Source organism: Prosopis cineraria, unplaced genomic scaffold, assembly GCF_029017545.1.
Source record: "Prosopis cineraria cultivar Desert tree isolate PC_DT_omini unplaced genomic scaffold, ASM2901754v1 PC3, whole genome shotgun sequence".
Lineage (NCBI taxonomy): Eukaryota > Viridiplantae > Streptophyta > Magnoliopsida > Fabales > Fabaceae > Prosopis > Prosopis cineraria.
The window spans coordinates 28,508,314-28,533,652 of record NW_026555334.1 but is presented as its reverse complement, the minus strand read 5'-3'; the positions used below and the strand labels follow the sequence as shown (position 1 = coordinate 28,533,652).

The window sequence follows — 25,339 nt, the reverse complement described above, 5'->3', positions numbered from 1 at the left end:
TTTGAAACACGATAGTACTTGGAATAAGATCTTAAGGTGTAGAGAGGACGAGTAGTAATTCATGCTGGTTAATTTATGAATAATAGAACATAAAAGTAGCCATGACAGAGTTGGGGCGTGGGCTGGTGTGTGGAAGGGGGGAGTCGAATTTTACTATGAGTAACTGGAGCACTATGAGGACGATAAGGACATGCACCAGAATGGTTTGATCTTGATCCACTCTATTATCGGGAGTTGTGAGATAGGCTATTATCCCCAAGATTACCAAGGCCATCTCTTAAACTACGAGGACTTCTCCTAAATTCACTTGGACCATCAGCCTTCTTGGTTCTGGTACTGGTTCTCCTTTCCTATTTGAAACATTCTGTGTAACAAGGTCCATCATACTTCTCAACATTCAATATCATTATAATAGTTTAAGAATTTAAACTCAGTTGCAGTGGGTCATGTTATCCACTACATTTATTCATGTTACTTATATTTGCAATGCCAAAGCAGGACTAAACTATAATGCATCCTTCTATCCCGTAATAGCTTTTCCTCATAATAGCACCCTTTGGTTCTGCTCATCAAGATAAATATTGAGAACTTCGCCTCTTGATGATGCCTGCTCATATAATATAAAGAGTCAACACAACAATCACAAAGATAACTCCAAAATAACAAATAGACAGTACCTAATTAGTATTAAAATCGAGCTTCCCAAGTTTCTTGCTCCAATAAGATGCTAAAGCACAATGTACACTCCTACAAACAGGATTTTGAAAAGAAATCGAAGTGACCCACCATTATCTCAATAGTATTTTCCTTTTCTGGTAGATTAACCATTCTCAACAAGCAAGTAAGAAGTGATTTCATTTTGCTAGGACAAACAACAATGGCGCAAATAAAAAGATGATAATCAGGTGAATAAAGATAATTCACTAGGTATCCTCTATTACAGTAGGAAAATGTAGAGCATACACCTATTAATCAACACTTACTCAATACTCCTACTCAATCCTCAGGCAAGAACAAAAAACAAGAAAGAGACCTCACACATAACTTGGTTTTCTAGAGACCAGGCCCTCTCCACTAATACATTACCACTCTCCCCCTCTCTGTCTTTACCCGCTTCTCCTTTTACACCACCCACTACTTTGACAAGGTCAGCCATCATTATTCTGTTGTGCCTTTCCCACTATGCCCTTGCTTACTCTTCTTCTGGTTATTTTTGCTAGGCTTCCTTGTGTGAACATGGCCCTAAATGTTGGGCTCATCATTTCCCCTTCTGAAAGCAACACCTCGTCCTCAAGGTGAAATTTAGGAAATTGTTCCTTAACCATTTCTACATCTTCCCAAGTGTTCTCATGTTCAGGTAAATCTTTCCATTTGATTAAAAACTAAAGCTTCCCATTATTAGTCTTCCTCCTATCCTTGATTTCTTCCAACTCTTCCGTGAGACCCTTAGGGAGAGGCTATATAATAACAAAGGTTTTTAAGACCCCTTTCAGCTGAGAGATGTGGAATACATTGTGTATTTGTGCTGTTATAGGTAACTCCAGCTTATATGCCACCTTCCCAATCCTCTCCAAAATATTATAAGGTCTGTAAAACCTGGGGACAACTTCTCATTTGGCTTTTTAGCTAAGGATTTGAACCTATACGATTTTAGTTTGAGGTAAACAAGTTCCCCTAGTTCAAATTGGACTTCTCTTCAATGCTTGTCCACTTGATTTTTCATCCTCACTTGAGCTTTTTCAAGTTGCCTCTTGAGCTCATCCAAGATCAGATTTCTTTCCAAAATTAATTCATCTACTGCCTGAACACATGAGGGCTGATCCTTCCATTTTAAAAGTGTTGGAGGGTCCCTCCCATACAATGCCTTGAAAGGAGTTATCCTGATAGCAATGTAATAGGTAGTATTATACCAATACTCGACCCAAGGTAACATTTTAACCCACTTTTTAAGGGTATTTCCAACAAAGCACCTCAAATAAGTCTCTAAGGTTCAATTTATCACCTCGGTTTGACCTTTGGTTTTAAGGTGATAAGAGGAACTAAACTTGAGAGTACTTCCAACCAAACTAAAGAGTTCTTTCTAAAATTGACTCATAAAAACACGATCTCTGTTAGACACAATAGAGTTTGGAAATCCATCTAGTTTGATGACCTCCCAAACTAATAAGTCAGCTACTTCTCTAGCATTATAGGGATGTGATAAAGGAAGGAAATGACCATACTTTGTCAAATGATCTACCACCACTAGGATTGTGTCAAATCAGGTACTTTTTGGCAGCCCCCAACAAAATCCATACTAATATCTTCCCATGACGCTTAAGGGATAGGCAAAGGTTATAAAAGCCCAGTTGGACTTAAAGCCTCATACTTGTTGTGTCGGCAAACTTCACATTTTGCCATATACTCTTGAATATCCTTCCTCATCCCATCCTAAAATACCACTGCAGCAAGACAATTGTAAGGTCTTAAATACCCTGAATTGCCTCCCATTGGTGAATCGTGGAACTCCTTAATTAATTCTAGAATTTTCTAGGAGTCTTTGGGTAGTACAAGTCTTCCTTCAAAACAAAGTACCCCTTGCTCACAGTATACCCTTTTGGTGCTTCCTTCCCTTCTATAAGTTGCTACACAATCTTATAGAGGTGTGCATCTTTTGAGATTTTAGCAACCAACTCATCAACTCCCTCATACGGCTACATGGACATTGCTCTCAATTCCATGTCAATATCATCATTTGGACAATGTGTCGGCCACACAATTTTCTCTACCAGGCTTGTATTGAATTTAAAATTTATATCCCATGAGTTTAGTCACCCATTTTTTTTTATCAGCATGATTATTCACTGTTCGAGGAGGTACTTAAGAGCTTTCTGATATGTTCTTATGATAAATGGCTGACCGGATAGGTAATGTTGCCATTTCTTGATCGCTAGTATGATTGCCATCAGTTCCCACTCATAAACAGAATTTTGTTAGCATTTTTCAAATAGCTTCTGACTGAAATAAGCTATCGAGCATTGCTAAAGTTCGGCATTGCTAATATTGGTAGAGTGGTCATGGCAGCCTTGAGATTTTCAAATGATTTATGGGCTATTTTGTCCCATTTGAACAAGTCCTTTTTAAGTAATTGAATCAATGGAGCTTGCGGTAATACCTTGTGAGGCCAAGAAATCCCCTCAACAACCTCAGGTTCTTGGGTTCTGGCCACTGTAACATTGTAGTGATTTTAAGGGGTCTACTTTTACCTCTTCAACAAAGATGATGTGACCTAAATACTTAATTTGAGACTGTTCAAACATATACTTTTTGGGATTTACAACCAGCTGATGTTGCTCCAGCAGCTCCAACATCTTCCTTAGGTGTTCCTAATGAGTCTGCCTATCCTTGCTATATACAAGTATGTCATCAAAGAAAACAAGTATAAACTTATGCAAATCATCTCTAAAAATATCATTCATGAGAGATTGAAAGATAGATGGGGCACTTGTTAAACCAAGTGGCATAACCTTAAATTCATAATGACCATCATAGGTGTGAAAGGCTGTCTTAGGTTCGTCTACCTCCCTGATGCGAATTTGATGTTATCCTAATTTAAGATCTAACTTGGTGAAAATGGTAGCTCCTCCTAGCTCATCTAGTACCTCATCTATAGCTGGAATAGGATATTTGTCAGATACAGTGATATTGTTTAAGGCCCTGTAGTCTACACAGAATCTCCAACTCCTATCTTTTTCCTTTACCAATAATACTGGACTAGAATAGGGACTCGTATTGGGTTGACTCATTCTTGCCGTCAACATTTCTTTTATTAATTTATCAATTTCAGCCTTTTAAGCATGACCATATATATAGGGTCATGTGTTAGCAGGTTACAAACCATCTTTTATTGTAATGGCATGATCTTGGGTACGCCTTGGGGGTAATCCTTGGACAGGATTGCAAACTATAGGAAATTCTCTAATTATCTCATATTCTTCCCCTTGGGTATTAAGTTGAGCCTTAACTTCGTGTTGGTGCAATAATGCCAACTCAATGATGTACCCCACCCCTCTCTCTCTAATGACCTTCCTGATTGATCTGAGCAAAACTTGGGACTAGGTCAAGGCAGGGTCTCCCTTGAGGCAAACCTAGTGGTGTCTTGTCTTGACCTTCATATAAAGATGTCTCCAATTCAAACGTGTTTCTTTAAGTGACTAACCATTCAACTCCTAACACCAAATTCACAATGCCTAAATTAAAAGGATAGAAGGGTTGTTTAATCTACATGCCCTAAATCTCTAATTCCACCACAAGACATTTGAGGTTTGAGACAACCTTCCTACCATGCCCAACAGGAACTGCTTACTTCTTGACAACTTAAGTGGGAATCTAAAGTTCGTCCACTAGCACGGCATCCACGAAGTTATGTGTGACGCCACAATTAATAAGTACTGAGACGTCACACCCATGAGTTTTTCTTGCCATCTTTAGCGTCCTTTTGCCCGTGATTCCTACAGTAATGGTCATTAACAGGTTGAAGGATGTGAGTTCTCCTTCTTCGTTGGGCTCTTTATTTTCAGTTTTTGCTACCATTTCACTTAGGCACCCGTCCTCCTCATCCAGTGTAATAAGCTTGAGTTGGTTGTTTTTGCACTTATAGTTTAGGCCAAACTTCTCCTCACATTTGAAACATAGGCCCAACTCGTGTCTCCTATTGATCTCTGCTTCTAAAAGCCTTTTTCATGGGGCCACGCTGTTGCTACTAGAAATCAACTAAGTGTTAACGCCCATCATCCTTGGCTGTAACTTCATCTTTGACTCTTCACCAGTCTTTACCTCTTGTAGTTTCATCTTGGTTGATGGCCCCTTATTCCAAAAAGCCTTGACAGTACTGAATTTGGGTGTCAGTGCCTTGGTGTCACTTCACTGATTTCCTAACACTGACTTCACCATCTCATTCCTCTTCTCCTCTAGTACTCTCTTCCTAATTTTATTTTTATCTTCTACTTCACCATCTCAGCCCAGATTTCTTCGTTCAAGCCATTAAGAAAAGCCCTCATTAGCATCTCATCAGGTACTAATGATAAAGGGGCAGAGAGCAACTCAAACTTCACTATCAAAAATAGGGAGCTTGAGTCAACGGTGCTTGAAGCCTTCATACTACCCTATACCTTCACAATCCTCTGTATTAACCCTTTCTGTATCTCTGGTTTCATTTCTTGATTTATCCTCCAGCAGCAGCGAAAAAGGAGGAGGAGGTGGTAGGTTAGCAGCTTCATACGCCTCCTTCAACTCTTCCAACTGACATAAGATGAGCATCGTAGTAGCATCAATACTGGTAAGTTTTTATATGGTTTCCCATCATTTCCTCTACGTTTCTTCCGCTACTCGTTCCAAATGCTCAACTCTTCCCTCCATTCTAGTACCAACCATGCCCCATAGTAGCTTGCATTGATACCAAAGTGATAGGACTAACAATAATGGTAGATAAAAAGATGATAATCAGGTGCACAAAGAGATAAATTCACTGGGTATCCTCTATTACAAAGGGAAAATGTAGAGAATACACCCACTAATTAGCACTCACTCAATACTTCTACTCAATCCTCACGCAAGAATAACAAATAAAAAAGAGACCTCACACATTACCAGAGACCAGGCCCCCTCCATTAACACATTACCACTCTCCCCCTTTGTCATTACTCGCTTCCCTTTTTACACCACCTACTACTCTGTCAACATCAGGCACCGTTATTCTATTGTGCCTTTCCCACTATGCCCTTGCTCACTCTTCTTCTAGTTATTTTTGATAGGCTTCCTTGTGTAAACACAACCCCAAATGTTGGGTCCATCACATTTTTTTTCATTAAGGCTAGGTAAAGACTAAAGGTCTTGAGCAATTGATGTGGCAAAATAACTCAATATAAAGAAGTATATTAATTTCTTCATACTTGTTCCAAGTTAAAAGTACCATTTATATAAATAAGAATCCCACTTGTTACATGATTTCTCCTTCATATGGATAGATATAGGATCTATGGAGCCATTACTTAGAAGTACATTTTGTGAAACAACCCTTCCTATTTGATAGAAAATCAGTTTTACCTTATTAAGTGAGGTAATTACATGGGTCACAAGACACTATACTAGACATTGTAGTATTACGTAGAAAATTATTGAATAGTTTGATTCAAAATTTGAATCAAACATGATTAATGCTAATCACAAGCCAAAATCAAAAAAGGTGCCAAATGTGTGACAAATAGCAGAGCAGCACTTATGAGGCAATAAATCAAAATGGGAGGGGGGTTTAAGAAATAATGCATCATTATTTGAGCCTAAAATAAACCATTAGATATAGTCATATAGTTATATCTTAGCTATTTACCTCATTGATTCTAAATTTTGGGCAAAAGAATTTGCTGTAGAAGTCAAATCCTGAGTCTGCAGGAGCAATAAAAGTGACAATCAACCCTCTTCCATGACATTTTACTATAGCATCAAATTGTGGCTTAAGTTCTATGTCATATTTGCCAGATATCAGAAGCTTAAAACCAAATATGATTGATATACAATAACTACTCACACACATTAAACTCGTTTCCTAATTAGACTTAGAGTATCATGGGATATGTATTTTTTACAGTCAACAGTTTAAAGTTATGGTAGTATTAAGCCATTGTCATAAGCAGGCATTGTGATATGGGAAAATGATAGAACTATGCTTAAGATACCATCAAAAAAAGGAAGAGAACAAATTTAGGAATGACCAATAGGTCATCTCCGATGGATGTCCTTTTTATTTCAACTGTGTAAGCACCCTTTAATACTGCCGAAATTTGTGAAGTCTCAATAGAATGAAATTCTGTAGGAGGATCAATAGGAAAGTTTAATTCAATATAGTATTTGTCTTGATTTTCACCATTTCCAAGTCAAAGGGACTTGTAATACTAATCTCTAGTATTCTTTTTACAGTCAATACTCTAGATAACGTCACGAATTCAACAATATTGGAAGCTACTAAACTAGGGAAAAGAGAGTGTGTGCAGCAGCTAATGCAGCATGGCCACAAAGTTCAACCTACGAAAGAGCACCAAATTTGTTAATGATGAACTCCTCATCAAGCACTTTTTGAGTGTTATACATGCCACAAATCATGCTTGATTTTTGAATAGTTTTGACTTAAATAAAATCCAAAAACAAACTTGAATAGCATGCTGTTGGCCAAGTTATAAGTCAGCTTTTAGTTTTCCACTAACACATGCTAACTGAATCACATAGTTTAAAGAACGCAAAATAATACTTGTTGGATCGAAAGCCATCAATTATCATGAATGAATTCAGTCTTCAAAGCCATTCCTAAATTGACTCATGAATAAACTCAGATTATTGCTATACAGTAGAGGAATCGTTAACTACAAAAGACCATTCCCCTAGCAAATCCGCTTATACAATCTAAGAAGAGCTATTTTACAGTGATATATTCAGTAATTAAATTATTTTAGAAATCTTACCTTGCAGATGGGAGTGAACCATCTAAGACAGAAATGAGGGTTAGAGCTAGCATTGATCAAGTGGGCAGGACCCTCTGACTCAGCAATTCGAGTCAAGTAACAGGTCTCCTAGATATTGAACTCAGTGGCTATCACTTGCAACCAATTGTCGTCCCTCTCTTCCTCTAGTAGACACATTGCTACGGGGCTTCCCTTGAAAGGTGACTCTGTGAACATGTCCACCTATTTATCAACACAGAGAGCAACCATTCACGATGATGCATGACAAACACATATAAAATGCAGTGAAACAAGAAACCAACCACTGAATATTTGACTAGTTCCTTTGCCATTGATGGAGAAAGAGAAGACGTTTCAATGAGTGAAGGAAAAGACAGTCAATAGCCAAACACCCTCCCGATCCTGAGCCATTCTTTGATCAGTTCCTTTACCATTGACAAAGAAGGAGAAGATGTTCTGATAAGCAAAGGAAAAGATAGTCAATAAACAAACACCCTCCCGATCTCGAGCCGTTCTTAATAGGGTGAGATATCTGATTATATTAGTTTCAGGTTTTTCTCAAAGTTACTTTGTTATGGAATAAGCTATACTTTAGAGCATTATTATTATTACGTACCATGTACTCGAAATTAACAACATTCAATAAGTTTGTGTATTTTTTTCTCCCTTAGTATGTGTTCATTAATTGGACAGCATTAGTACAAAAGAAATTTAATGATAAGTATGAGTGACATTAACATAACTAATTCTAATGAAGAAGTATAAACCATAAAAAAATGTTTAAGCAAATAATTAAAGGTATATGACAAAAAAAATTATAATTCATTTTTAATATTCTTAAGTATCTTCTTGAATACAATATTGATTGTTCTGGAGAATGCTATGTGACTTTTATTATGGATTACTATTAAAATACTTGCAAACCATTTCACAAACAAACAAATAAAAAGGTTACTCCGGTTACCTTTAACCCTTGTTACTACGGTACCAATCACTCTAAGCTCCCAGGGGCATAAATTCTCACGAGCAACTTCATAGGTGCTTGTTACACCCAAAAATGTGACGTGGATGGTGTGAGAGCGAAGGTTCCGGCCTTCAAAAGGAAGACCGAAGAAATAGGAGTCACCACCAAGATTTTGAGGAAAATCTCGGAAAACCGTTTAAAGGTGGATAAGGGTGGTTTGCGAAATCAAAGAATAGCTTCGGGAGTCGATTGAGTGTGGGGAAGGTGTTAGACACCCCACAACACCCGTTCATAAGAACGATTACCTAAAGTTTGTTGTGCTATGTAAATATGGTTTTAAAATTATTTTAATTATCCCTTTTATATTCATGTGTTTGATATAAAAAAAAAATAAGGATTGAGTGGGAAATATTTATTTATTTACTAGGGAAGACTTGACTCAGAATCTAACTTTGAGGCCTACATACCCTGCAGTGGGATTAAAGTCCACGTAGTTTGGGTTAAGAAAATTGTTAATGGTTTTCTTTATTTAGAATTTTCATAAAAAAGAGTAATGACTTATCAATTGCAAATAAAACAATTTTTACACGCTGTGAGTTGGTATGATTTATTGTGTAAAGATAATTTTTCTATTGTCATTTATGTTTAAAAACTATTTTCTCTGTTATACTTTTTTTATATTTTTTTTTGAAAATTCACTTCGTCAACGTAAAAAAAATATTTTTTAAAAAATTGAATATGTCTACGGAGACTTATTGTCACTCGTGAACATCCAAATAATTTAAATGATTTGAAGGTCACTTCGTGAATATATTAATTTAATTAATTTAAAAAGAAATGTTTGTTATTTTATTTTATTTACAAAAACTTATATATAAATCGACAATCACATTATCCATGAGGATTTATTATAACAATATAATTACTTTAAATCTCTTTGAAAATTCCTTAAATTTCCACACAAAAAATAAACTTAAATACTTTATCAATTTAAATCAGAGAAGAAAAATAAATAAATAAATAAATAAATAAAATTAATGATTATGGAGAATCATTGGAATTCATATCGTTATATATACAAGTTGGATCTATCCACCTGTAAAACCTTATTGATTTTCAACGTAAATTACCACTTTAAAATGTCTATGTGGATTTCTTAAAAATCTCACATGGCTAATAAATTAAAAAGATAAAAATTAAACATTATGATCCAACCACATCCAGAATGGTCACCATGAAAATAATTTTTCATAATTGATTAACAAATTCTCATGATTAATAAACAAACATAGTCTGATCACTAAGTAGCATAAAAAAATAAAAATAAAAATATCATTCAAACCCATAACCACACTCCCATGTACTCGTCTAACCATGCAATGCAAAGATAGTTTCAAACATTCATTTAGCAAATACACATATGGAGCTAACGCAGGATTATTCATTCAACATACTAGTATATTGAACTGAACCCAGATCATTCATCCGTCTCATACATACATTGAGCTAATCCCATATTCCTTAGTTCAACACATACATATATGGTGCCAAACTTAGATCTTCCAACCAATCAACTGAATAAGGAGAACACAAACAAGAATCTTTCTAATTCCAGTTCCAAATCCCTACACCACATCACAGTTAAAAAAAAGATAATCAATTAGGAAACCTGAGCTACTCGATCAAAACCAGAATAATTCATATGCATAAATTTCAAACCTATTACAGCAGATGAGAATTTCCAAACTCCTCCTGCTTTCAAAGACTCAGATCATTTTCAGATTCAACCATAGCCTCCCTCATTTCTTCTCAGTCTCTTTTCTTCAAAGAAAAAATAGTGGTTCGGTCTCTCCTTGCCTAATTTCCTCTTTTCAGAAATTCATCCAGGCCCCCCTTTTAGAAATCTTCTTAATGGCCTCTCTGTTTTTTTTTAGAAATTCGACCCAGTTCCCCTTTCTTCCTTCTCTTTTCAAAAATCACCTCTTTGATTTTGATTTCTCTTCCTTGCCCCCTCCTTTCTTCGAATTCCAGGCTTTAAATAGAGAGCATACGATTACTTACCGTTACACGCTTCCATCTCAGACTGCCATCCCTATTCTGCTCCTTTTGATCACGTGTATCTCTTTCTTTTGACTTTTTCCCTTTTCTTCCGCTACGTCGCCGTGTGTGTGCGTGTGTGTCTCTTCCGTGTGTTGCTTCTTTTGCCTTCACACTTTTCTTCTAGATCTCTTCGATCGCGTGCGTGACTCGTCTATGTATTTTTGTGCTCTGCTTCTTCTTTTCCTGATTGTGTGCTCTGCTTTGTGTCCACTTCCCTCTAGTCTCTGCCTCTCTCCAATCTTGTTTCTTCTGTCTGTGGCTCCTTTCTTCTTTCTTTTTGCGTGTCTGACTGATTGCTTCTCCTGCTTTCTTTCTTATTCTGTCGCATCTAGTTCAAGTCTTGCTGTGGCCGCCCGCGTGTGTGTGCATTCTGATCTTTCATCCCTTCGGCTGCGTGAGTGGGCCGGATGAAACTGCTGGGCCTTTCAGCATTTCATCCGCCCAAATGTAAATTTTTGTATAATTATTATATATTTTTTTTATCTTTTTTTTCTTCCTTATTCTTTTTTATTCTAGAAAATAGATAGGAGAAAAATTTGATTTAAGCAAGAATACCTTCTCTGTTTTTTTTGTTAGGTCATTTTATTTTATTTTAATTATTATTATTTTTATGGTTATTTATTATTATTAAGAAAATGCTCAGACAAAATACAGTGTTCATAGTTGCCTCTTTGTACTTGTTTCTAATGTAAGTATATGAAAAAGTGTGTTCTTGAATTCTTATATAAGTGACAAGTAAAGATAGAAGATATATTTTGGTCAGCCATGCAATACTTATGAAAAGACCTTGCTGCCCTTGACACGACAAGATATGATTAAATGCAAGACTATTGCACAATGACATGATTTGAATTTTTTTTATGTGATGAGGTGATGTGATGCCAATAAAAATGATCAATTAACATAGAAAAATGCGGTAAAACAAATGACCATGACTCAGACTAAATATGAATGAAGAAAGAAGCATATGCTTTGTCATCTACTCAAAAATACCTTTCTCTATAGGGCTTTGAGCGGTAACGAAATGCCTATCTATATAGGGCTTTTGGTGGGTGCATGTCTTTATAGGGCTTTAAACAGTAAGGAAGTGCCTAGCCATGTAGGGCTTTTAGTGAGTGCCTGTCTCTACAGGGTATTGAATGGTAAGGAAGTACCTAGCCATGTAGGGCTTTTTGTGAGTGCCTGTCTTTACAGGGCTTTGAACGGTAAGGAAGTGCTTAGCCATGTATGGCTTTTGATAGGTACCTGTCTTTACAGGACTTTGAACGGTAAGGAAGTGCCTAGCCATGTAGGGCTTTCGGTGAGTGCCTGTTTTTACAGGGCTTTGAACAGTAAGGAAGTGCCTAGCCATGTAGGGCTTTTGGTGGGTGCCTGTCTTTACAGGGCTTTGAACAGTAAGGAAGTGCCTAGCCATGTAGGGCTTTTGATGGGTGCCTGTCTTTACAGGGCTTTGAACGGTAAGGAAGTGCTTAGCCATGTAGGGCTTTTGTGGGTGCCTGTCTTTACAGGGCTTTGAACGGTAAGGAAGTGCATAGTCATGTAGGGCTTTTGGTGGGTGCCTGTCTTTACAGGGCTTTGAACGGTAAGGAAGTGCCTAGCTATGTAGGGCTTTTGGTGGGTGCCTATCTTTACGGGGCTTTAACGGTAAGGAAGTGCCTAGCTATGTAGGGCTTTTAGTGAGTGCCTCTCTTTACAGAGCTTTGAACGGTAAGGAAGTACCTAGCCATGTAGGGCTTTTGGTGGGTGCCTGTTTTACAGGGCTTTGAGCGGTAAGAAAGTGCCTAGCCATGTAAGGCTTTTGGTGAGTGCCTGTCTTTACAGGGCTTTGAGCGGTAAGGAAGTGCCTAGCCATGTAAAGCTTTTGGTGAGTGCCTATCTTTACAGGGCTTTGAACAGTAAGGAAGTGCCTAGCCATGTAGGGCTTTTGGTGAGTACCTGTCTTTACAGGGCTTTGAACGGCTAGGAAGTGCCTAGCCATGTAGGGCTTTTAGTGAGTGCTTGTCTTTATAGAGCTTTTGAACGGTAAGAAAGTGCCCAGCCATGTAGGACTTTTGGTAAGTACCTATCTTTATAGGGCTTTGAGTTATAAATTGATACACTATTTGTAATGATAATTTTATTATGTATCCTCTCTCTTTCACTTCCTTCTTTCATCATTTTTTTTGTTTTTATTAAATTTCTTGTAGATAATAATAATAATAATTACAATAATAAAATGATACTAACATATGCCCTTGCGCTAGGTAGAAGATATCATTGCTTTATGTAATCGCTTCATTTAGCCAACTCATTCTCAAGATTTAGTGGCAACACATAAGATTGGTGGATAACGGAATCTAGTGCAACTCGAATAAGGTACGTGCCTCTAATTTCATCCAACACCCTAAGAATAGAACCTTTATTATTGAAATTTATGGGAATAAGGGAGAGAGTCTTGTATCACATGTAAAAAGCATAATATAAAGTATTGTGTCTCTAATAAGGCTAATTTTATAAACAAGAAAGAATGTAATAAGGATCATGTAAATAAGAGATTATACTTTATGAAAAGCTAGTTTATCGACTGAATAAACTGCTTGGAGTCACAAGAAAGAGAGAAATTTAACAGGAGGAGTCTCAAAAGAATTTAAAAAAAATTAGGATGGAAGAAGTTTCTTCATTGGATCCTTTACAACATTTGCAACGAACTTCTATATCACTATGAATATATGTGGTAAGAATTGATTACATGAAGCATGTATCCACCCCATTCCAACAAAACACCATCTTTCTAACCCATTAATACAATATTTCAGTTCACCATAGCTTTGCTTAAACCTCCCTTCTTTTGCCTTACCTTTTGCCTAGGTGCCCTTTTCAAGTTTTCAACCTGGTAAGCATCTTTATTTGATCTCTCTCTTCTTTTTTTTTTTGTGTTTTTTCTTTAACTTTTGCCTAGGTGCCCTTTTCAGTTTTCAACCTAGCAGGCATCTTTGTTTGATCTCTCTCCTTTTTTTTTACCTTAACTTTTACCTAGGTTGCCTTTTCTGGTTTTCAACTTAGCAGGTACTTTAGCTTCAAGCAAAATAGCTCTTCACAGCATCTAAATTTATAGGTTTTGACAATTCTTGGCCCTCCATATCTACCAAAATAAGGGCACCTCCTGAAAAGGCTTGCTTCACAATATAAGGGCCTTCATATGAAAGAGCCCATTTAGCTCGATAATCTTCGTGATTCGGGAGGATTTTTTTAAAGACTAGGTCCCTTGGCTTAAATTCTCTTAGACGCAGCTTATTATTAAAAGTCTTTGCCATCCTCCTTTGGTATAATTGTCCATGACATATAGCTGCTAATCACTTCTCTTCTATCATGTTCAATTGTTCAAATCAAGTTTTAATCCATTCATCTTCTTTTAACATGAATTCTATGAATACCCTTAATGAGGGTATCTCTACTTCAATTGGAATCACAGCCTCCATGCCATATACCAACGAGTAGGGTGTTGCCCCAATTGACACATGCATAGTTGTGCGATACCCATAAAGAGCATAGGGAAGCATCTTATGCCAATCCTAATATGTGATTGTCATCTTTCTAATGATCTTCTTAATATTTTTATCAGTTGCCTCAACCGCCCCATTCATTTGAGGTTGATAAGGTACTGAGTTATGGTATTTAATCTTGAATTGTTCACAGAGCTTCTGAACTTCCGTCCCATTCAAATTAGGCGCATTATCCGTAATAATCCGTTTTGGTAGGCCGTATCTATAGATAATGTTTGTTTTCAAAAACCTAAGAAAAGCTTTCTGGGTAATGTTAGCAAAAGAAGTAGCCTCTATCTACTTTGTGAAATAATCGATAGCTACAAGGATGAAATGGTGCCCATTTGAGGCCTTAGGATTGATTGGACCAATAACATCAAGTCCCCATAAAGAGAAAGACCAGGGGGCCACAAGGTTATGAAGCGGTTGAGGTGGGGCATGTATTCGATCAGCATAAATTTAGCATTTATGACACTTTTTGACATATTCAATGCAATCTCTTTCTATAGTTAGCCAAAAATAACCATGTCTCTGAACTTGTTTGGCCATAGTATGGCCATTAGCATGAGTTCCACATATTCCTTCATGAACCTCCTTTAAATTTTTCTTGCATCCCTTAAGTCAACACACCGAAGCAATGTACCATCAAAAGTTCTTTTATATAGTACATCCTTACTAAGGAAGAAATTCATTGCCATACGTTGGATAGTCTTCTTGTCATTTTCCATTGCCTCCAAAGGGTATTCTCTACTTTTTACATAATTTTTTATATCATGGAACTATGGATGTGCCTTCATTTCATTTTCAACATTCAAGCAATATGCAGGATTAATTTTAGCCTTAATCTTAATTAGTTGAATGTCAATTCCATAATCCAACTTAACCATGACAGCTAGTGTCGCTAAAGCATCTGCGAATTAATTCTTATCACAAGATAAGTGGTGGAATCTCACTTTGTCAAATTTATTAATCAACTGGGTGAGATATTTTTGATATAGGATTAACTTGGAATCCTTAGTTTACTACTCGCCAGTTGCTTGATAAATAACAAGAGTGGAATCTCTGAAAACATCAAGTTCCTTAATGCTTAATGTCACGGCAGCTTGTAAGCCATTGAAACATGCTTCATACTCAGCCATATTGTTGGTGCAATCAAAGCCTAATTTGATAGCTAATAGGAATTGTCTGCCCTCTGGGGATATCAACACTGCTCCTAATCCATTTCCATAAATATTTGTTACCCCATCAAAATACATCTTCCATTTCTCCTCCCCTCGTCCTTCCTCTTCTGCCACAAGAACATCCTCGCCTGGGAATTGAAAATTTATAGGTTGGTATTCCTCCATAGGATTTGCTGCCAAATAATATGCAATGATACTTCCTTTAATTGACTTGTGAGTCATGTATTTCACATCATATTCCGAGAGTATTACCTACTACTTAGAAACTCGACCTGACACTTGAGGACTCTCAAAAATATATTTTATTGGATCCATTCGTGAAATCAACCAAGTGGTATAATACAACATGTATTGCCTTAGCCGTTGAGTAACCCATACTAAACTATAACATGTCTTTTCAATTAATGAATAGTGTGATTCACAATTAGTGAACTTCTTGCTCAAATAATAAACTACTTTTTCCTTTTTGCCAGCTTCATCAAGTTGCCCCAGCATTGCACCCACGGATGTAGGTCATATGGTTAAGTAAAGAAATAAAGGTCGACCAGGTGTTGGAGGTACTAATAGTGGAGGGTTCAATAAGTAGTCCTTAATCTTGTCAAAAGCTTGCCGATAATGTTCATCCTACTTGTCAGTATGATTTTTTCGTAATAATTTAAAAAGTGGCTCACAAGTAGCAGTTAGATTGGCTATGAATCTAGATATATAATTCAAGTACCCTAAAAAGCTGCGAACCTCTTTCTCTGTTTGTGGCGGCCTCATGTCGCGGATTGCCTTGACCTTGTCATTATCTACCTCTATGCCCTTCTTACTGACAATAAAACCTAACAATTCTCCTGATGAGGCTCCGAATACACATTTATTAGGGTTTAACCTGAGCTTGTATTTACACAAGCATTTAAACAACTTTTGAAGAACTACTACATGGCTTTCTTCTTCAGCAGACTTAGCTACCATGTCATCCACATACACCTCAATCTCCTTATACATCATATAATGAAACAGTGCTACCATAGCTCGTTGACAAGTTGCATCCACATTCTTTAATCCAAAGGGCATAACCTTATAGCAAAAGGTACCCCAAGGTGTAGTGAAAGTAGTTTTATGTTTGTTCTCCACGTGCATAGGAATCTGGTTGTATCCTGAATAACCATCCATAAAGGAATATCTATAACTGCGTGCTGTATTATCCACAAGCACATCAATATGTGGTAAAGGAAAGTCATCCTTAGGGCTAGCATGATTCAAGTCCTTATAATCCACACACATTCTAACTCATCCATCCTTTTTTAGTACTAGAACAATGTTTGCAACCCATTGTGGATATTTGACTACTTCTAAGAATCCAGCTTCCCATTGTTTCTTTACTTCTTCTCTAATTTTAAGTGACATATCGGGGCTCATTCTTTGCAATTTTTGCTTTTCAGGTTTACTATCAGGATGTAAAGGTAGCCTATAAGCAGCAATCTCTGAATCAATCCCTGGCATATCCAAGTATGACCATGCAAACACATCAAGGTACTCTCGAAACAAACTAATCATCTCTTCTTTCTCTGGATTATCAACAATTTTTAACTCCTTTTTATCTTCCTCCATTCCTAAATTTACAATTTCAATTGACTCCTCATATGGCATGATGCCTCGTTTAGAAGATTCTATCATTTTTGCAAAGATTAGCAACATTTCTTCATCTTCATCAGTTTCATAATCATATGTATCCATAGTGAAACATGGTTTATTTAAACTATGCTCAGGAACCAATGAGTTAGACAGGAATTTCGAGAATTCTAATTCCCTAAAAAATTATCGTGCAAGGTGAATAAGTATTTATGTGTATAAGATGCAAATAAGAATATGAGAAAAATATTATGGATGGAGAGAGGAAGAGTGGGGAATGAAAGAAAAGATAGAAAGAAAGAAAGATGAATGAAATGACGAGAAGGAAAATAAGGGAGAGGTAAAGGGAGAAAAAAAAAAGAAAACAAAATATTGCATTCATTTTAAATAAAGTTCAAGAGTACACAAATTATCCTAAAAAGTGAAACAACACATTGAAATATTACTTTAGCAACATGACATCAACAATCTCCTTAGATTCCCAGTTGCCCAACTCTTTTCTTAGTGTGTCTGGATGTATCCAAACGTCCTTTGAACTCCCTTTATTTTCTTCACTCATCATAGCTACAGAAATATTTAGATTGATTATCTCTGTAGGTGATGGGAACATTTCACGAATATGTGGAATTTCTAGCTTATCTTGCTTCTTTCCTTTCTTCAACTTCATTTTCCTTGTCATTGATGCTTCTAAAGAAGGCTCATATCCCAAACCTTGATGTTTTGGGTTTTCTGGGAGTACTATTGGTTCTTTCATCCCTTGCAACTTGGTTCCCAATCCTTTTCCTGACTTAAATCCATAGTTCTTCATGATCTCAGCCACGACTTGATTCACCTCCTTACTTGATTGGTCTACCTTAACAAACTTAAAGTTTTGATATGCACTTTCAAATGATTGCTCAGTATTCTCAATATAAGGCATCATATTTGGCTTACTAATTATCAGTTCTTCTTCTCCTCTTATGGTAATAAGTCTTCCATCATCAATGTATTTAAGTCTTTGGTGTAAAGTTGAGGGTACAACTCCAGCATCATGAATCCAAGGTCTACCAAGTAACATGGTATATGCAGTATCGATATCGATAACTTGAAATTCTACCACAAAGGTGCTTGGTCCAATTTGTAATGGAAGGTAGACATTGCTTGTAACTTCTTATCTTGTCCCATCAAATGCCCTAACTACCACGTTGCTATGTTTCATACAATATGAATCAACAAGTAAAAGTTCCATGGTAGATTGAGGTAAGACATTTAAGGCAAAACCTCCATCAATCAAAACCTTGGCTATTACATAACCATGGCACTTTAAAGTAATGTGGAGCGCCTTTGGGTGTTGAGAAGTTGTCGGAAAGATCTCATCTTTCGAGAATGCAATCAGCGTAGAGTTTTTCACAGCATTAACCAAATTAACCACTTTCTCAGGAGTTATGTTTGGGCATACATAAGCCTCATTTAGAACCTTTTGTAAAGCCTTTCGATGCACTTCAGAATTCAGAATGAGGGACAGTGTAGAGATTCACGTTGGTGTCTTATTCAATTGTTCCACAATGTTATATTCGCTTTGTTTCATGATCTTTTAAAATTCATCAGTCCCTTCTTCTTTGCTTTTTATAGTAAATTCTTTAGTGCCTGAGCTTTCTCCAACTTCTAAACCCTTACCTCCTGGCATATAGGTTTCGTTAGCATAAATTCGACTACTTCGTGTAATTCCACCAATAGTATTGTCAACGTTACTAACTTTGTTTTGCGTCCCTTAATCAAAAAGGCCTTCAATTCTTAAGCCATAATTCTAAGGTACAGCATGATTGCGATGATATGGGAAGAGTGTTAGTATGTGGAGGAGAGCGATAGGCTTCCTGTCACTGACATTATGAGACGCTTTGTTGACAAGCAAGAAGGATTTTTCTGTTGATTCATTCACTTCATAAATTGGCTTATTTGTCTCAAGGGATGAATTTTCTCCTTCTATAGCTTGTGACTCTTTATTGATTACAAAATATGTAACCTTCCTATCTAATACACATATATTTCTCGTATTTTTTCTGTCAATGACCACAATTCCTAATAGCATCATTTTTTGAGCCAGCTTTTTTAAGGGAATACATTTTTCAATGTCATGACCTATATCCTCTTGGTGATATTCATAAAAATCAAACATAACTTGAGAAGTTCTTTCATTGCTCCCAAAGCTTTGCTGGGTGTAGCCTAATTCTCCTAAGTGCTCATACAGCTGCTTCATGGTGCAAGGAATGTCCTCTACTGCTTTTGAGAGGCTAATGTCATTATCTATCATGGAAACTGGCTTTCCTTTCTCATGCTCAGGTAGAGGATTAGTGGTGATATTAGGATTGTTACCTATCTTAATCCCAATATGATTTTTATCTAATAGAAGAAGCACATGTCTTCTAAAAGCAGCACATTTGTCAATAGAGTGGCCAACCACCCCCATGTGGTATTCACATGTTGCGTTCGAATCATACCAAGTTGGGAAAGGTGGTTGAAGAGGTTTAATAGGTTGAGGCCCCATAAAATTCTTTGCAACCAAATCTTTATACAACTCTGTCCGTATAACATTAAAGTTTGGTAATGGGCGCTCGTCCCGAGGCAGCCTTACTGGTCTTACTCCACTATGGTGTTGATTACCCATTTGATGATTAAATTGAGCATTTGGAGGAGTATGATAAAATTCTACCCTTGGCCGTGTTGAATCAAATCGTTCAAAGTTGTTTGGTTGGGGATACGAAGGGTTATGTATGCAATTGAAGGATTGTTAGTAGGGTCTTTGCACATAATTGATGTCTCCCTCCTTTTTCTTCCCCACTTGTGTTTTCTTGGCTTCTAAGGGTGTATTTTCTAATCTTCCTCTCCGTATGCTTGTATCAATTCATTCACCTACTTCAATAAGATCAGAAAAATCTCGAGCCTGCATTCCTAACATAATCTTATGATAAGGATCAGCTAGAGCATTAATAAAATAAATTCGTAACTCTGACTCAATTAGAGGAGGTTGAACTTCAGAGGCAACTGATCTCCATCTTTGGGCATATTCCTTAAAAGTCTCATTAGCCTTCTTCTTCATCCCTTCTAACTGTTCCCTTGTTGGGGCTATGCTAGGTTAAACCTATATTGTTTCATGAATGCCCTAACCAAATCACCCCATTTCTTATATTTGGAGCGATCAGATTTCATAAACCACCTTAATGCACTCCCTATGAGACTTTCTTGAAAGAAATTGATGAGGAACTTTTCTTCCCTTGACCAAACTGACATCTTTGTGTAGTAAGTAACCAAATGATATTCAGGATCACCACTACCATCATACTTGGTAAAGTCTGGTACTTTAAATTTTTTTGGAATAGTCACTTCCGATAGTAAGCAAAGTTTGTCAATCTTAAGGGATCCCCAGGTGATTGGACCTTGTAAAGCCCGAAGTTGATCCTTCATTTCTAACATCTCTTCTTTCCAGCTATCTTTGGAATTGTCTTCCATGCCTTTTAGTGATGCATTATTAAAACCTTCAGTTGGATCTATAACCGGAATGTTATATGTATATACTTCTCCCTTATTCCACTCTTGGGTAGGCTGTTCAGGGGATTTCGCTATAGGATCAATCCTTCCACCAACTGCTGTACTATTAACAACCCCCTTTATGGCTGTAAAGACTCATTTCCTTGGTTTCCACTAGGGAGTTAGGTGTTACTAGTATTAGCTGTCCCACTTGCATTCATATTTTGCAACAACTTCATCATTTCACCCATTTGATCTTATATAAGGGTCACTTGATTTTTCAAAGATGATATTTCTTCTTCCATTCTTTCCTCATGCTCAAGGTCACGAACCTCCATTGCCAAAGCCTTAACTCGAGCACGAGTTAAATAAACTGGGGTAAGGTGATGAGTTTGGTTAAATGAATTCTTTACCGGAGCAATGTTATCTTCCCTATTAAAAAAAATAAAAATAAATTATAGATCATTTATTTTTTTAAAAAAATGGAAATTGGTGGATTGTCACGTAGAGTTAGCATACAAAATACTAGGTCACATGAATGCGAATCTTTATTTATTTGAAGAATTATCATAGTTTCCTTATTCCTTGAAGATATGTATTGTATTCATAAGAATATAAGGCTGGCAATCAATTCATAAGAACTCTAGTTTCTTTATAAATGATGTCCATTACAAAAAGACAATCTCCTGGTGCCAAATACAAATAGCCCAAACATTTTACATATAATTCCCTCACATCACCATGATTGCGCTAATGCCCTTATTTCCCCTATGACATCATCACATAACATAATGAAATCTGACATTTCTGCTGAAGTATTAAAAGGATGGCTCATGTGCTCCGTTTGTGTGTAAACCTCCCAGAATTTTGGAATGGTTATATTTACTAATTGAATCCAACTTTCAGCCTGATCCCTTCATTTTTCTGCCTCTTCTGCTTTTCTGGAATAAAGTATCCTCCAATCATCTAACGCGTCAGTTTGTTGATGTATTTGTTTTATCAAATTTTGAATTGTGCCAGATGTATCTCTTCTAACTACTGCTAATTCATTCACCTTTGCCTCCAATTGCTTAGTAACCATCTCCACCTTTTGTGATAAACTCCTTAAAGGACGAAGGGCTTGTACTTCATTATTGAGAGCGTCCCTTTCTTTACTGACCTTTATCAACTTAATTCGGTTATCCTTCACCTTCTGATCATGCTCTTTAAGTTGTATATACATGTCACGTATTGTGCGTTTGAGCTTCAAATTCTCCTTTTTCAATTGATCTATCTTTGTACTCTCTTGCCATGCATCTTGTCTCTTCATCCTTTGTATTTGCTCTTGCAAGGAAGTATACTCATATTGTAGGTGGGTTAAAGCTTCTTTGTTCCCCTGATCTGCTTTGGTCAATCTTTCTATCTCCTCACCCCTTTTTTGAATTGCCTTGTTAACTGTAAAGGGGATCCTAAATTAGGACTTAATCATCACACTAATCATGGTTAATCAAGAACTAACCCAAATGGATTATTTATTACGAGATTAACCTAAATGAATTCTTAACATGTATTTTTTTTACAAACTATTTAATACAAAGGGATCCCAAGTCTTTAAAATATTTTAAGAACTCATATCATTTAATTAAACATATGCGGAAGCATGATAATAACTATTTTTACCTGCACAAATATTTTAGCCCGTAATTATAGCACAAGCATTAAACCACATTCCCCAGGGCCCAAAATACATTTTTCCTTACACAAAACCTATAGTGTAAATGGATCAAGAATATATTATCCTAATTGGCAATATCATAAACTAAATACACATATCAACATAAAAGGAGAGAGGCCTACAGAAGTGATTATTATCACTTGGCCTAATGCTCCTTTCCTCTGTTCTTCTCAGACGAGCTAGCTCCTGTAATATGTTAAAAGAGAGGGGTGAGTACAACCACTCAGTAACCAAGATATATCTAAGTTATACAAATGCATGATAATTAATCATGAATGCAAGTGACCATTAAATTTATCAAGGTGACCATTCAAACAATCACATTAATAACATGTTAATCACATTAACATTTAACTCATGTGAATAATTTCAAGAATATAGTCAAGTATAAAATTTGCACAAATAGCCACATATACATTATTTGCATAATTACTACATCTCCTTATTTCTACAATTATAATCATATTCTCAACATAGCCATCAATCACTCAAATAGCATGATAATAATAATATGCATGATCAATCTCTTCCTTATATCCCCCCTTATTTCCTCTGACACGAAATCCGTGGGCCAACAACCGGAAGGGATCATCCATGTGGTGAGACTATCCAAAGCCTTGATCATATCATGAGGGGCTACCGGGCCAGGGTTACCTTACTCACTTATGAACACGGTTTCCCCCAAATCACACACTATGGGGTGTCATACCCAAAACTAGCTCTACCCAAAACTCCAGGTAGGCCAATAGGGTCAAGTCCCTTAATAGGAACAATTCTACAGTACCTTACAAGGTAAGTAGCAGCTATAACCCCTAGGATTATTGGTTAATAGCCAAGTACCATATGGATTTTGTGTAATCGCTAACCCCTTCACTAAGGCGAACTCCCGCCATATGATCATACTAATAAAAAAAATGCATTTTAAAAACTCATATATATAATTCATAATTTATAGTCAAGATTGTGCACATCATCATCAGCATCAATCTCATTACTTATACCAAGTCACAATTAACTTGGTCACAAATCATAAGGTCTCAACAAAGCCACATGCATTACAAACAACTATTGCAAATTTAGATATATATATATATATATATATTCTTTTGTTTCACCAACATAATTAATTAATTAATATACAAATGCATAAAATAGATTTCCCCCGGTTACCTCAACCTTTGAGAGGTCAAAGGTTACCCCTCAAGTTATAATACTTCCAAAGCTTGAATGGTGTCAAAAGAAAATTAATCTACAATTGATCATATCCCAATGTGTCAATAATATTATTAACACAATTTTCACTCATACTCTAACACCTAAGTATTTATTTTATTTTATATTTATTTATTATTTATTTATTTTTAAAGAAATTAGTCTTAGTCTCTTGAATTCTAAAATTTAATTTCATGCATTTGAACCTATCTACTTGGTTTAATAGTCTCCTTCACAATAATTTCATTCAAATATTTTTCTAATATCAAAATTTCTCTTTTTATTCCAAAAATTCGCACATAAAAATACCCAAAAATTGCAAACTTAATTTCAAGCCTAGAATCATTATTCTATAGCCATAATAATTTTTTCTCATCTCAAATAATCATCTAAATATCAACAAATCAATTTATATTTTCAGATTTAACCAAAATCTACCCATAGAAATCTAGGGATAAACTCAAATGCCTCAAATTTCAATTCTATCAACAAAATAATACTCTAGAATATTTATTACACTACTAACAACCTCAAAACCATATTTATTCAACATAAATTCATCCCTCTTCTAAATGTTAAATTTTCTACCACCACAAAATTAGAAAACCAAAGAGAAAATATGACTAAGAAAAATGTTTAAAACACTTACCTAGTTTTAGAATACTTAAAATCTCATATGAAGTATCCTATTATGGAGCTTCACCTTCTAAATCAGTCCTCTCCATCAATGTCACTCCCTCTCTCGCTCGCTCTCTGCCTCAGCTCGCGTACAGGGATGAAATGAAGAAACGAAGGAAGGAGGGTGGTTTTATAAAAAAAATACTGCAGGTCCCACATGTTTTTTTTGTTGTGTGTGTCATGATTGCCGTGGAGAGCACCGAAAGCACGATTTCTTCTTCTCCTTTCTTCTTTCTTTTCTTCTTTATACATTTTCTTTTTTTTAATAATAATAATAATAATTTAATATTTTTTAATTAATTAATTAATTATTATTAATTAATTATTATATTTTTTTAAATTTTAATTTAGAATTATATCCTGATTAGATTTAACAATCATCTCCTTCTAATTTGCTTACCTCTAAATATTTTTTTCAAAAATTTCTATTAACCCAAATTAATACTATTAAAATTTTTATTGGGATGTTACAATTCTCCCCTCCTAATAGAATTTTGTCCCCAAAATTCGAATAATCATAGGGAACATACCTTTCTCAAACAAATGAGGATATGAATGTTTCATCTTCTCCTCAGTTTCCCAGGTTGCATTACCAGGGGCCATTCCTTTCCAGAATACCTTCACAAGGCGAATGGTCTTATTTCTCAATTGCTTCTCCCTTACATCCACAATTCTTTCTGGTTTTACTTGATATGTCATGTTCTCGTTTAGCTCAACCTCTTCAGGTTCAATTATATGAGACGGATCAGGTTGATATTTCTTTAATTTAGAGACATGAAATACATCATGAACTCCTGACAAATGAGGTGGCAAGGCAACTCGATAGGCCAAAGTCCCAAGTTTTTGTAGGATTTGAAAGGACCTATGAATCTAGGAGTCAATTTCTTAGCTTTTATTGACCTCCCAATGCCTGTCATTGGTGATACTTTCAAAAACACATGGTCGCCTACCTCAAAAGTCAAAGGTCTTCGTCGCCTATCTGCATAGCTCTTCTGCCGACTCTGAGCAGTCAATAATTTTTGTCAGATCATCTCAATTTTTTGAGTGGTTTGGTCAACAATGTCTGGACCTATAATGCTTCTTTCACTCAACTCGGTCCAACAAAGTGGAGATCTACACTTTCTACCATACAACGCCTCATATGGAGCCATATGAATACTTGAATGATAACTTGTTGTAGGCAAATTCCGCTAACGGTAGATGCTTGTCCCAACTACCTGTCCATCAAGTGCACATGCGCGTAACATATCTCAAGTGTTTGATTTGTTCTTTCAGTTTGACCATCGGTCTGTGGATGATATGCTGTACTGAACTTCAATTGAGTACCCATAGCATCATTCATCGCCTTCTAAAAG

At 36.2% G+C, this 25,339-nt stretch overlaps 1 long non-coding RNA gene across 4 annotated transcripts; it reads right to left on the bottom strand.

Moving 5' to 3' along the window:
- Positions 1-384: 384 nt before the first annotated feature.
- On the bottom strand, positions 385-10,862 carry LOC129307361 (uncharacterized). 4 transcript variants are annotated; one of them, XR_008592344.1, is made up of 6 exons: positions 9,958-10,862; positions 7,796-7,949; positions 7,494-7,715; positions 6,368-6,423; positions 678-747; positions 385-607 (listed from the first exon to the last, which is right to left on the bottom strand). It is a non-coding gene; the product is annotated as an uncharacterized LOC129307361 (long non-coding RNA). The 4 variants fall into 4 exon arrangements; XR_008592345.1 differs by having other exon boundaries at positions 9,995-10,862; XR_008592346.1 differs by having other exon boundaries at positions 10,177-10,860.
- Between the last annotated feature and the right edge of the window lie 14,477 nt (positions 10,863-25,339).